Below are 12,591 nucleotides of genomic sequence, written 5' to 3'. Positions count from 1 at the left end.
ATGTCACATATAGAAATTTTTTGATATTTGCAACCATAGTAAAACAGAGACTTATATTTTTTATATTTACTTTATATATTTAAATGCCATTTAACAAAGAAAAATCAACCAAAAAAATGAGTTTGCATGTCACCTCTGACACGCGTGTCATAGGTTCGCCATTACTGCTTTAGGTCTTTCACAGCCATTTCTATTCCCGGGGCCACGAAGGGTGCTTCGGGACATCCCAGGAAGAGCTGAGCTCTGAATGAGCAGGGCACTCCAGGGCAAAGCTCTTCTAAAAAGGATCTCATACAAGTAGTAAAAGAACCACCGCATTATGTCCTGGCAGAACTTGACTCTTGAACCTGTGGCTTTAGATGAGTCCATCAGGGGAAAGTAACCAATCCATTGTTCATGCAAGCAGATTATACAAAAGTTTCCTAAAAGTCAACTGTTTCAAAAACAGTACTTTTCCACTATCATGATTTGAAATGTCATTGTTTGCCAAAGGAAGGAAAAACACCAAATTCCTTCCCTGTTGATTCATCTTCAGAGGATACAGTGAAAGGTTCCAAGAACAGTGGAGGTATGTGTGCTCCCTGCCCAGAGCACTTCCCAGGCAGAGGTGTCCAGGCCTTCACTGCTGCTGGCCCGGGAGCCAGTCCTCGCAGAGCAAGTCCAGGGTCCCCGGGTACCACACACCTTCTCTATTCATTTCATGAAGCATTGTCCTCTCCCGGAAGAATGCCGGCTCGTTAAGGAATATGATTTAAAAATATGTATGTTTATTGACTTCAGAGAAAGGAAGTAATAGGGAGAGAAACATCATTGATAAGAGAGAATCATTGATCTGCACACAATCCTACTAGGGATTGAGCCCTGCAACCCAGGCATGTACCCTGATCAGGAATCAAACCGTGACCTCCTGGTTCATGGGTCGATGCTCAACTACTGAGCCACACGAGCTGGGCAAGAAATATGATTTTTTTAAAACATATTTTATTGATTTTTTACAGAGAGGAAGAGAGAGGGATGTAGAGTTAGAAACATCGATGAGAGAGAAACATTGATCAACTGCTTCACCTCCTACTGGGGATGTGCCCGCAACCAAGGTACATGCCCTTGACCGGAATCAAACCTGGGACCTTTCAGTCTGCAGGCCGACGCTCTATCCACTGAGCCAACCCAGTTATGGCAAGGAATATGATTTTTAACTGTGTACTAGAGCAAGTCACCCTTCTTTGACTACATCACTTCAGAGGAACTTGTTTTTAAAGAAATAGAGCATTAAAACAGTTGAAGCCTCTTGTATATACGTTCCCTTTCCCATTTGCTTCCTTTTTTCAAACTATGACCTACAGTCAATTTCTCAGAGTGCCTCAAGATATGGAGCATTCAGGTTTTTCAGTTATTATGAAATATTCTAAGCATGTAGCAAACTGTAGAGAGCATAATTAATATCTTTGCGCTCACCACTCAGCTTTGCCAAAACCTGTTAGCCATATTTGCTCTGTCGTCAGAGTAAGTGTTATTAGCTGATGTAACAGACAGCCCCCAAGCCTCAGTACCTCAACAGAGCAGAGGTTTATTTCTTGTCCATAAGATGTCTACATACGCGGTCAGGCAACTTTCTGCCAAGCAGTGACTCAGGGCTCCAGGCTACTTCGTATTGTTCTTCTGCCTGCATCTTCAACATGGTATCTCCCAGTCTCTGTGCACAGAGGGCTTGTGAGCCAAGAAGTGGTTTTCCTGCAAGAACTCTCGCTGTCCTGGGTAAGAAGGATTTGTTTTTGGCTAAATAGCTACCATTACCACATTTTGGAGGTTTCTTTGAAAAGGAGCCTTTTCACTCCTCTACTCACTGTGGCAACTTGACTTGTGATCTTACCTCGTTCTTCCTTCGATACAACCTACGTCTCCACTGGGTCTGAGTCCCATCAGCTTGTGCTCAGTCTTTCAGCAGTGCAAGACTTTCCAGTGTCTATAAAACAGCTCTGCAAATCTGAAGGCCCCTTCTTCTCTCTTTGGTTTTTACCTTTAAAGTTAAACACTTCCAGCTCAGTATTTCCTTATAGATAGGAATTTCCAATTCTTTTAAATCAGAATATCCCGAAGTCTCTTCCTCAAATGAGATTTAAACAAATGGTAAATCTAACACAGTAAATTGCGTTTGAGAAATACTGTGTAGACCCAATACAACCATCTCTTCTCTGAGAATATCTCAGTGCACTAACATGCATTGTGAGTTTCTGGAAATAAACTCTGCCATATTTCCTAAGTATTTGTGATTGTGGAATTTTCCTTAGAGAAGCAGGACTGGTAGAGGGTGTTGGGGTGCATTTTAAGGTACAGTGCTTTAAGCCTGCCATTGTCCTCCTAAACCGCCAGGTCACCTACGCCCCTTTTTGATAGTGGTCCTGGGATCCCCTTTGATACCAGCTAGGTTTTGCAGCTTTGTATTAACCAGCTCCAGGGCCCAGCTTGGGGTGTGAGCTATCATGTACATTTTGTTCCTTCCAGCAATGAGCCAGGTGCTAGGCTGTGCTCTGTGAGTACTCAGAGACAAATAAGACGTTTTCTGCTCTCAGAGTAACTCCTCCTCATTACCTAAGGATGGCATTGCCAGTCTTTGGTATCTTGATTTTTCTCTGCTATTTAAAGTACCAAAACAGGCATATTTTTTTGTATAGTTTTGTTTTTTCAATATTTTTAAATATCTGAAATCTGAGTCATTTCCCCAGGAAGTTGGATGATACAAGAAGCCAGAGTTTCTTTCATTTCTAAACTATTCTGACCACAGCCCTGACCCCCTTAAATCCTCCTCAACTAAATTGTTTGAATTCCCTTTTCCCAAATTACTCATAGAGTGGAGCATCCCTTGTTACATTTTGTCATCATGTGTAGTTCTCCCAAACCAGTTTAATTCTCAAAGATCCAAGACAGAGGCCTCACCTGAGCCTGCTCCTGCGAGGATTTTAAGGGGCTGAGAAGACATGCCCACCTGGAACCTGCACCCCGCTCTAGATCATCTCCAGTACCAGGAACCGCAGCATCTCCAGCCCAACAGCACCGAGTGGCTCCCAGGGCCCCTGTGGGCCTCTTCTCCAGCTGCCTCCAGTGGACGAGAAAAGCACACACAATCCTAGCCCCACTGGGGACCATGAGAGAGCATGTCATGTCCTCTCTAATTGTGTGCCCTTGATGCTCTCCCGGTCTCAGCCTGGTCCTGCTGGGGAGAGAAGGAGGCGTGTGAGAATTAGAGGAGAGGGAGGCAAAGAGGAAAGTGCATTCTCAGGCTCCGTTCTCAGCTCTTCGCCTGGAGCCAGGCCACTCACCAACTCAAGGCCAGATTCTCTCTACTCTCTCTGTGAAGGCCCAGCAACCCCCAGCCCCAGGACCTGTTTTAGTTGATGCAAATAAGTACTTAAGTGCAGATATTGTCACGTGGCTTCAGTATTGCAAGAACTACATCCGGTAAGCCTTTTCAAACGCTGGGCCTAGTGGCCAAATTTTCCTTAACAAGAGGAACATGTTTCTGGTTGTGTTCGTACAAAGCAAACCTGGCTGTGGGTGTGGGTGATTATCAGGTGAGCAAATTCCCTTGCATAGCCACGCTGGAGAAGAGGGTTTTATCAGTATTTCATATTCCAGGTCAGACCCTGCTCTCATCGCCTTTTCCCATTATTTACAGCGTTCTTTCTATCGCTTAGTGATGGTAAGCCATGCGAGGGAGTGTTTCTCCTTTGCCTCTGGGTTTGCATCAAAACTAGCAGCTGCCAGGTGACTGTCACTTCTGCCCCTTTGGGGTAAAGCCACTGTTCTCAGACTTGGGTGTGTTTCACTGTCACCTGGAGGGCTTCTAATTACATCGATTGCTGGATTCTACCCTAGAGGTTCTGATTCTGGAGACTGGGGTGGGGCAGGAGAATTTGATTTTCTAACAGGCTCCCAGGGGATGCAGATGTTGCTGGTGTGAAGCACACCTTGAGAACGGCTGGAGTCGCGTGGCCATTCTGACTCATGCCTTGAATTTCGACCTGGGGAACTGAGGGGGGAAGAATGCACACAACTTAGACGTCAGCCGCGTTAAGCAGTCTTCGTTATTGCCTCATTGTCTTTGTCCCAGTCCAGAATTCCAGATTTCTGCATCTTCGCTCTCTTCTTGGTCTTCTTTATAAACTACCATTTAATAATTTTATACCTTTATTGAGATATATTTCACAGACCATGCAATTCATCCCTCTATAAAGTGTATAATTAAATGTTTTTTTTAGAAAACTTTCCCCCCATAAAAAACCCCCTGTAACCATTAAATAGTCACCCCCCTCCCCCGCTATTCCCCTCACCACCGCCCAGTCCTAGGTAGCCACTTTCTGATTCTATAGATTTGCCTCCTTGGACATTTCAGTTAAATGGAATCATGTAGTAGGCAGCCTGTTGTGACTGGCTTCTTTCACTTAGCATGTTTTCAAGGTTTATCCATGCTGTGGCATGTGTCAATACCTCATTCCTTTTTATCGCTGAATAATATTCGTGTGTGTGCGTGTGTGTGTGTGTGTATGTGTGTATAAAACACTTTATCTGTTTATCAGTTTATAGGTATTTAGATTGTTTTCACTTCTAAGTTATTCTGAATGATGCCGTTATGAATGTTCATGAATACGTTCTTATGTGGACATGTATCTTGTATTCTCTTGTGTATAGATCTAGAAGTGGAATTGTTGGGTAATAGAATAACTCTGTATATAACTAAGTGAGGAAATGTCAAGCTATTTCTCTAAGTGGCTGCATGATTTCCAGTCCCACCAGCAACATATGAGGGTAACTGTTTCCCTCCATCCTTGCCAATGCACTTGCTTCCTTTTTGAATATAGAATCCTAGTGTATATAAAAGTGTTGCTGTGGTTTTGATTTGTATTTTCATGATGGCTAATGAAGCTGAGCATCTTTTTAATGTGTTTCTCAGTTATTTGTATTTCTTCTTTGCAAAAATAGCTGTTCAAATTATTTGTCTATTTTTGAGTTATTCACTTTTCTATTACTGAGTTCAGAGTTCTTCATTCTGAATAGAAATCTCTTATCAGATACATGACTTACAAATATTTTGTTTCATTATGTGGGTTGTTTTTTTCTACTTTCTTGATAGTGTGCTTTGAAGCACAAAAGTTTTTAATTTTTATGTAGTCCAGCTTACCTAACCTTTTTTCTTTTGTTGTTTTGCTTTTGGTGTCATATTTCAGAATTCATTGCCTAATAAAAGGTCACAAAGATTTGCTCCTATGCTTTCTTCTAAATGTATAGTTTTAGTTCTTACACTTAAGTCAATGATCCATTTTAGTTATTTTTATATTGGGTGAGATAAGAGCTTCATTCTCTTATATGTGAATATTCAGCTGTCTCAACACAATTTGTTGAATAGACTATTCTTCCCCCAATGAATTGTCTTGGTACCCTTATAAAAAAAATGAACCATCCATATACAAATTTATTTCTGAACCTTCAGTCTGTTCCACTCACTGTATGCCTATCCTCATGCCAGTACGCTACTGGCTTGATTACTATAGCTTTTTAGTAAATTTTGAAATTGGGAACCATGAATCCTCCAGCTCTGTTCTTCTTTTTCAATATTATTTTGGTGATTCTGGGTCTCTTGCACTTCCAAGTGAATTTGAGGATTACCTTGTCAATGTCTTCAAAAAAGAAAGAGGCAGCTGAGACTCTGGTAGGGATTGTCTGGAATATGTAGATCAGTTTGGAGCAAATTGTTGTCATTAAAATATCCTCTTCAGATCCATGAATGTGAGATGTTTTCCCATTCATTTAGATCTTTAATTTTTTCCAATGATCTTTTGTAGTGTCGGCATACAAATATTGTACTTTTAAAATTAACTTTATCATGTATTTTATTCTTTTTGATGCTGTTGCAAATGGAATTGCTTACTTATTAGTTCTAATATTTGGAGTCTATACCTTAGGATTTACTATATGCAAGATCATGTCATCTAAAAATAGATATAGTTTTACTTTTTTCTTTTCGATCTGGGTGCCTTTTATTCCTTTTTATTTCCCAAATTTCCTGGCCAGAACTCCAGCACAGTGTTTCCTATTGGAAGGCATGGGCCCAGAAGTGCAGTCCTCCGTCACTCTAATGGAGGCCGTGCCCCGAAGGGTCAGCAAACAGAGAGGGACTTCGTGAACCTGATAGTAACATGGTTCCACTTAACACACCTTCCCATGATGACATTTCAAAACATCTTGGAACAGAAACATGCTGATATGTTGTTATCCAAGTTGTCAATGGAAGTTCTAGTGCACAGATTGGCAAGGGTATTTTATCTGTAAATAATTGGGGGTTAGAGAGGACTGGGCAGCAGTGCTGGTGTCAAGCCGCATGGAGTTGAGTTCACTGTATAGCCACTGCCAGACTCAGCACTTTGTCAGATGCCAGAAGACAAGTCCAACTCTAAGAACATCAGTCAGTAATGATAATTTTATAAATGAATAGTCCCGTGGGGAAGCAGACCTCCAAACAACTAATAGACTACATTTTATGGATGCAGTTGGCACATACGTTACCTTTTATGCACTTGTTGTATACTTGCTCATAATAATGTTCAGGGTGTGTGCTTTCTCTTTTCATCAGACTTGAGACAGAGAGCTTGTTACTCCCCTTTCAAGTCCTAAACACCTGGTGTGCTGCAGTGCACAGACTGCGTGGCTAGTTCATCCCAACTCATGCAAGACTGCAGTCAGTGACTTTAGTGAATGACTGGACAATCTTCGGACCAGCCCTAACTTTTCTCCTGTGCTCTCATCTTCCCTTTTGAGCATCTCCCCTAAAATGCATCCCTAGCACCTCAAACACCATCTGTAGCAAACAGATCCCCCACTGCCCCTGCTCAGACTGCTCTTCTCCTAAGATTTCCATCTTCTCGTGATGATGCCATAATACCTCTTGTCTGCTTCCCGTGTTAACACCTTCTTCTCTCTTGCCTCTTGGTCTAGTCTTCAGTGGGTCATGTTGAGTCTACCTGTTCGGTTTCTAACAACTTTGTTCCTACTTCCCTCCACCTGCGTTCTCAGGGCTCTTCACTCACATAGAATGGCTTCGATTGTTTGAGGAGCCTCTCTATTCATCGGTTCCTTCAATCAGTGGTCATTTGTTGCAAGACTGATTACATCTCTTTCCTGATCATTCAACCTCAGTGGCTATCCATTGCTTGTAAAATCAGCCAAAATTCCATAGCATACAAAATTTCCTAGGAAGTCCCAGCATTTCTGTTCCATCTCTTGCTGGGGCCAAACCTCAGCATCTTCCATTTTTGTTCCTTTGCACTCTTGCTACCAGATCTTTGCTTACTTTGTCTCATAAGCTTTCAATGCCTTCCCCATCTCAGCATTTACCCTTTGCACTTTTATAACTCGCCTCAAATGCTACCTTCTCTTTGAAATCTTTCCTGACCTCTCCAATTATAGTAATCTCTTGTGCTTTCTGAACTCCTGTTGCACTTTAGCTCTAGGTTTCTTAGACATTTGTCACTTTCTGTCTTATCAACTAGTTAATTTTGTAGGTATGTGACTATCCTAATCTCCTCTAAGCTGTTGGCAAGGAAATGGACGTTGACTAAATCCATCACAAAGTGTGTTACAGCCACCATGGTTGACACTGACACTAGCTGGGGTCAGACTGATCACTTCCCACCTGTGCTTTATACTCACCTGTATTCACCTTTCAGCCTCCCGTTCTTCTCTTTCCACTTGTTTTTTTCTCATTGAAAAATATTATCCAGAGTCATCTGCTCAGGCAGTCCCCTTCCTAATATGATGAGATGCTACTCCAAGTCCTCAGAATTCACTCTGGGTTCCTTACCCCTCCCAGCTCTGTCTCCCATCCCCTCCCTCTCACACACATGCTCAGGCTCATTGGATAACCTGAACATGCCATGTCCATTCTGAGCACTGTCCACTCCCAGAGTGTCTGGGGGTCCTGGTAACTCCTCGCTGTCCTCCAAAATATAAATATTTCTCCTTTAACGTACTCTGTACTCTTCCTTTCCCCTCACGATGAGTCTAAATAAACCAACATCCTCTGCATAGCTTGCATAGCCTCCTGAACAGCCAAGGGTCCGTTTTGCTTGTTTACATGATGATGTATGGACATGTTTGTCTCCCCCTACAGTCTGTGAACTCCCTGAAGAAGAGACTTTCTTTTTATCTTCAGCATCTAGTCATCTGTCATTTATAATAAACGCTTGAATGCCTGAAAACAAAAATCCAGGAATGCTTTCTAATTCTAAAGAGGAAACTGGTGAGTGAACCACAACCAATCAAGCCAACACTGTCTCTTTGTAGCCTCCTGAGAAAGAAAAAATGTCAAACTGGGTCTGCAGCACAACTTTATGCATGATGTCATTCTCAACATCCTTCTGGGAAGTAATTTGCTTTCCTGATTAAGTGATTGAGCAATTCTCCTAAATGATTAAGAATGTCTGGGAAGTTAGGGTTGTCCAGCCAACTGACTGACTAACCTAGTAATCTTTAACCAGACTTTTCTTTTTTTTTATTGTCAGTCTTCTCTTGCCCAGAGCTTGAAATACAACTTTGACACAAGCTTGTAAGCAATTATTCTGGAAAGCTTTTCTTAAAAAAGTACAGTTCATATTAAGGCTATTTCTGGACCCTCCCATTTTCACAGCAAGTTATACACAAATGCAGTCTCTTGTTCATTTTCTGTCTTCACTCCACCTTTCCTCCCAGCCCTTCCTACCTGTAGGAAAGTGGTTGAGTCTGGAAGGATGGACGGTGGTACCGTGTGAAGGAAGAGGGGTGGGGCCGAGGTGGTATGCTTGGGTTGTGAGTCTTGTACATAAGAGAGAGGAAGGGAGATGTGCAGCATCCTTGGAGAGCTGAGACCAGCAGACCGACAGGGCACAGACATAGAGCACCTGTGGTCTTGCTAAGGAGCTGGGATTTTATACATATACCACGGCTTTTATACATATACCAAGCAATAACATTGATCTTAGCCAGTATCTTTGGATATTCAGAAAAATGTACTGCATATCATAGAAGTTTTAAGAAAAAGAATATTCTTATCAGTTAGGATCGGCTAGGATATGCTGCAGAAGCAAACAATCCCAAAACCCGGTGACTTAGAACATCCAAGGTTTGTTTCTCTCTCACACCATATGCCCAACCAGAAGAGCGAAGGCTCTGCTTTCTACAATTATCTCTCAGGACCCAGGATAACGGAGGCTTCTCCCTTTTATGATGCGGTCATCACAAAGCTCCAGGGATTGTTGCAACAGAGGAGAAAAGAGAGTGAAGTTTACAGCAGCAATCAGGCAACTAATTCCAAGCAAATGATTCTTCCTGGAAGGGAGAAACTTCTCACATTGCATTGGCCAAAGAAGATAGAAGTACGCCCCCACAGAGTTCTCTTCTCTGTGTGTGTATCTGTGTCCAATTTCTCCTCTTCTTATAAAGATACTAGTCACATGTATTAATGGCCTCATCTTAACTTGATAACTTCTGCAGAGATCTCATCTATAATAATGAAAGCATAATATGCTAATTAGACTGGATAGCCGAATGCCCTTCCGGACATCATTCTGGATGTCCTTCTTGATGAAGCCATGGCAGCGGGGGCTCAGGCAGAGGCAATTAGGGGTGATCAGGCAGGCAGGCAGAGTGGTTAGAGGTGATCAGGCAAGCAGGCAAAGTGGTTAGGGGTGATCAGGCAGGCAGGCAGAGGCAGTTAGGGGTGACCAGTCAGACGTCCCCTGAGGGGTCCCGGATTGTGAGAGGGTGCAGGCCAGGCGCAGGGACCCCCCCCCCTCTGTGCATGAATTTTGTGCATGGAGCCTCTATTTTCCAAATAAAGTCATATTCACAGGTGCCAGAGTTTAGTACTTCAACATATCATTTTTGGGGGACAGAGTTCAACCCATAACTAATTGTTAATGGGTACAGTGTTCCTTTGGGGGTGATAAAAATCTTCTAAAATTGATTATGGTGATGGTTGTACAACTCTTTGACTACCCTAAGAAAACAATGAATTGTACATTTTCAGTGGGTGAATTATATGGTATGTAAACTATATCTGAATGAAGTTGCCTTAAAAATGAAAGAGAAATACAGACATTCCCAAATTAAAAAAGAAAAAAATATGGAGAGAATTTGTGGCTAGCAGGCCTTCCATAAAGGCAATACTAAAAGGAAGTTCTTTAAGCTGAAAGGCAGGGACACAGGCCGTAATTAAAATCCATATGAGAAAACAGAGTTCCAGGAAAGGTGATTATGTAGGTAATGATAAGAGACAATTTCATTACATATTTATTTTTCTTTCATCTCTTTGCTGATATAAAAAGCAATTGTAGCCTGGCTTGGTGTGGCTCAGTGGTTGAGTATTGATCCATGAACCCAGAGGTCACCAGTTCGATTCCCAGTCAGGGAACATGCCCAGGGGGCGTGCAGGAGGCAGTCGATCAATCATTGATGTTTCTCTCTCATCTAAGTTTCTGTCTCTCTATTCCTCTCCCTTCTTCTCTCTCTAAAGTCAATAAGATAAAATAGATTATTTTAAAAAGCAGTTGTATAAAAGAAAGGAATTCACACATGCGCTTTCACCCACATGAAGTCAGAATGACCCCGGCATTTCTCCTAAATGTTAGCCATTCATTTAGACTGGCCTGTCCCGCTTCCAAAATGCTCCCCGATCCTGAGATCTCCCGGCCTTGTTTGGGCTCATGGAGAACTGGCCTGTTGAACTTGGTATTATTCTACTGCCACCCACTCCTGAAATGGGGGCCACATAATCATTTTTGAGACATTTCTAGTTGCTTTGGATATTGGTTATGAAACTATGTATTAATCTCTGTTGAAGGAAAGAAAAAACCTTATCTAAAAGCTAATCACACTTTCTAAATGACGGAAATGTTTGGCTGGAGTTAAAAAATGAAAGGTTAAGGATAAAGATCCATTTTCTCCCCTTTAATCCCCTTGGCCATGCCCCTGCCCTGTGCCACACAGGGAGATTTTCTAAAGCAAAGGTCAGCATTTGTCTTAGAACTGACCATTCCACCCCTAAAATGCAGCCTTTATTATTATTATTACATTAACCATTCTCATTAGCAGCCCTGGGTCTTGGGCGTCTCGAGTGGAGAATCGTCACTGGCTTTGCCCAGATTGTGGCCGCTGTTTCGGATGCACTATTGCTGCGTCTGACCCTGATGGGGATCCATAACACCCTTTCTCACCACAGAGCAGAGAAGTCTCAGTACTGGTGTGAGTGTTTTGTGATGCGGTGTTCTACTACCCTTCGCTCTAAAATCTAGCGGAGGGCCTACGTCCCTCTGTAGTCTGCAGTGGCCTGTTTTGGTAGCAGCAGAGGATCAAGATAAGAGCTTCGTCTTCCAAACTCCTCTCTCTTACCTGCTTCCTGCTCCAAGCTATTTAATACCCTTGAGCTGTCACTGGAGGGCCATGGGGTGGGGGTGAGGCTGAAATCACCCCAGAGTTACCTCAGGAGAGGAGCCATCTACTGGAGAGACCATGGGAGCCCAGAAGGAAGGCCCAAGGATAGCAAATCCGGTGGAGGAAGTTGGTGGTTGGGGGTCTGTGGATCCTGGGAACAGTTTGCAGTTGCCCGTTCTCCCTGAACCCTGAAAGGTGGAGAACGGCTGCAGAATGAGTGAGCTAAGTTTTTTCTGTCCAAAGTTGGGAGAGTGGAAGGAAGCCTGGGGCACCTCTAGAGATATTCCACCAGCTGTTTCATGAGGGAGCTGACGGCAAGAGCCACTGCACCTGTGAGCAGGCCCCCTCCGTGGCGGGTATCCAGGCCCGAGCACGATGAGCTGGCAGAGAGAATCTGCCCATCTCGGCTGAGCACATGCCCAGGGAAAGGAGCCAGCAGTCGGAACGCAGGTGTTGGCCCGGCTGGCGCCTTCTGGAGGCTCTGAGGGGTGTCTGTTCCACGCCTCTCCCGGCTGCTGGTGGCTGCTGGCGGTCCTTCATGCCTTGGCTGTAGACACATCACTCCAATCTCTGCCCCACCTTCACATCGCCTTCTTCCCTGTGTCTCTGTGTGACCTCTTCTACAGACCTCTCATTGGGTTCAGGGCCACATAATCCCGGATGGTCTTATCATGATCCTTATCTTAATCACACCTGCAAATGCGCTCTCCCCAAGTGAGGGCACATTGTAAGGGGACGTAAATTTGGTGGCGACACTGTCAGCTCAATAGAGTTTGGAAGAGCTTTCTGACAGGTCTGTAGGGTAGGGAACCATGACAGGGGAACCAAAGCGGAGAAGGAAATAGATTTTCTCAGGAGAGGTGCAGGGCGCGTCCCAGCATAGAGATGTGGGTGCTCCAAGGGGTTCTCCATGTGACTCAGGGGTGGTCTCTATTCTTGGTGGTCTTGTCCCACTTTGGGCGTCCATTTATGCTGGGGTTTATCTTCCAGCATCAAGAAGGGTTCAGGAGTCTGGAAAAGGGGCTGCGCGTAGATGACATAGAAATCCAGAGACTAATAAAGAGTCCGGAGACGAGATATAATTTTGAAAGGCATTGGCGGTCAGAGGACCTTCAGCTAAAGGAACTGAAGAGT

General features: G+C 43.6%; 1 protein-coding gene across 1 annotated transcript in view; it reads left to right on the top strand.

Moving 5' to 3' along the window:
* The window catches only part of GNA14 (guanine nucleotide binding protein (G protein), alpha 14), a 136,571-nt gene that overhangs the window by 101,806 nt on the left and 22,174 nt on the right, over positions 1–12,591 (top strand). The gene's annotated exons all lie outside the window — the stretch shown is intronic.

The sequence above is a fragment of the Myotis davidii genome, unplaced genomic scaffold, assembly GCF_000327345.1.
Source record: "Myotis davidii unplaced genomic scaffold, ASM32734v1 scaffold98, whole genome shotgun sequence".
NCBI lineage: Eukaryota > Metazoa > Chordata > Mammalia > Chiroptera > Vespertilionidae > Myotis > Myotis davidii.
Note: the sequence above shows the minus strand (reverse complement) of the source record. Positions and strands in the feature narration are given on the sequence as shown.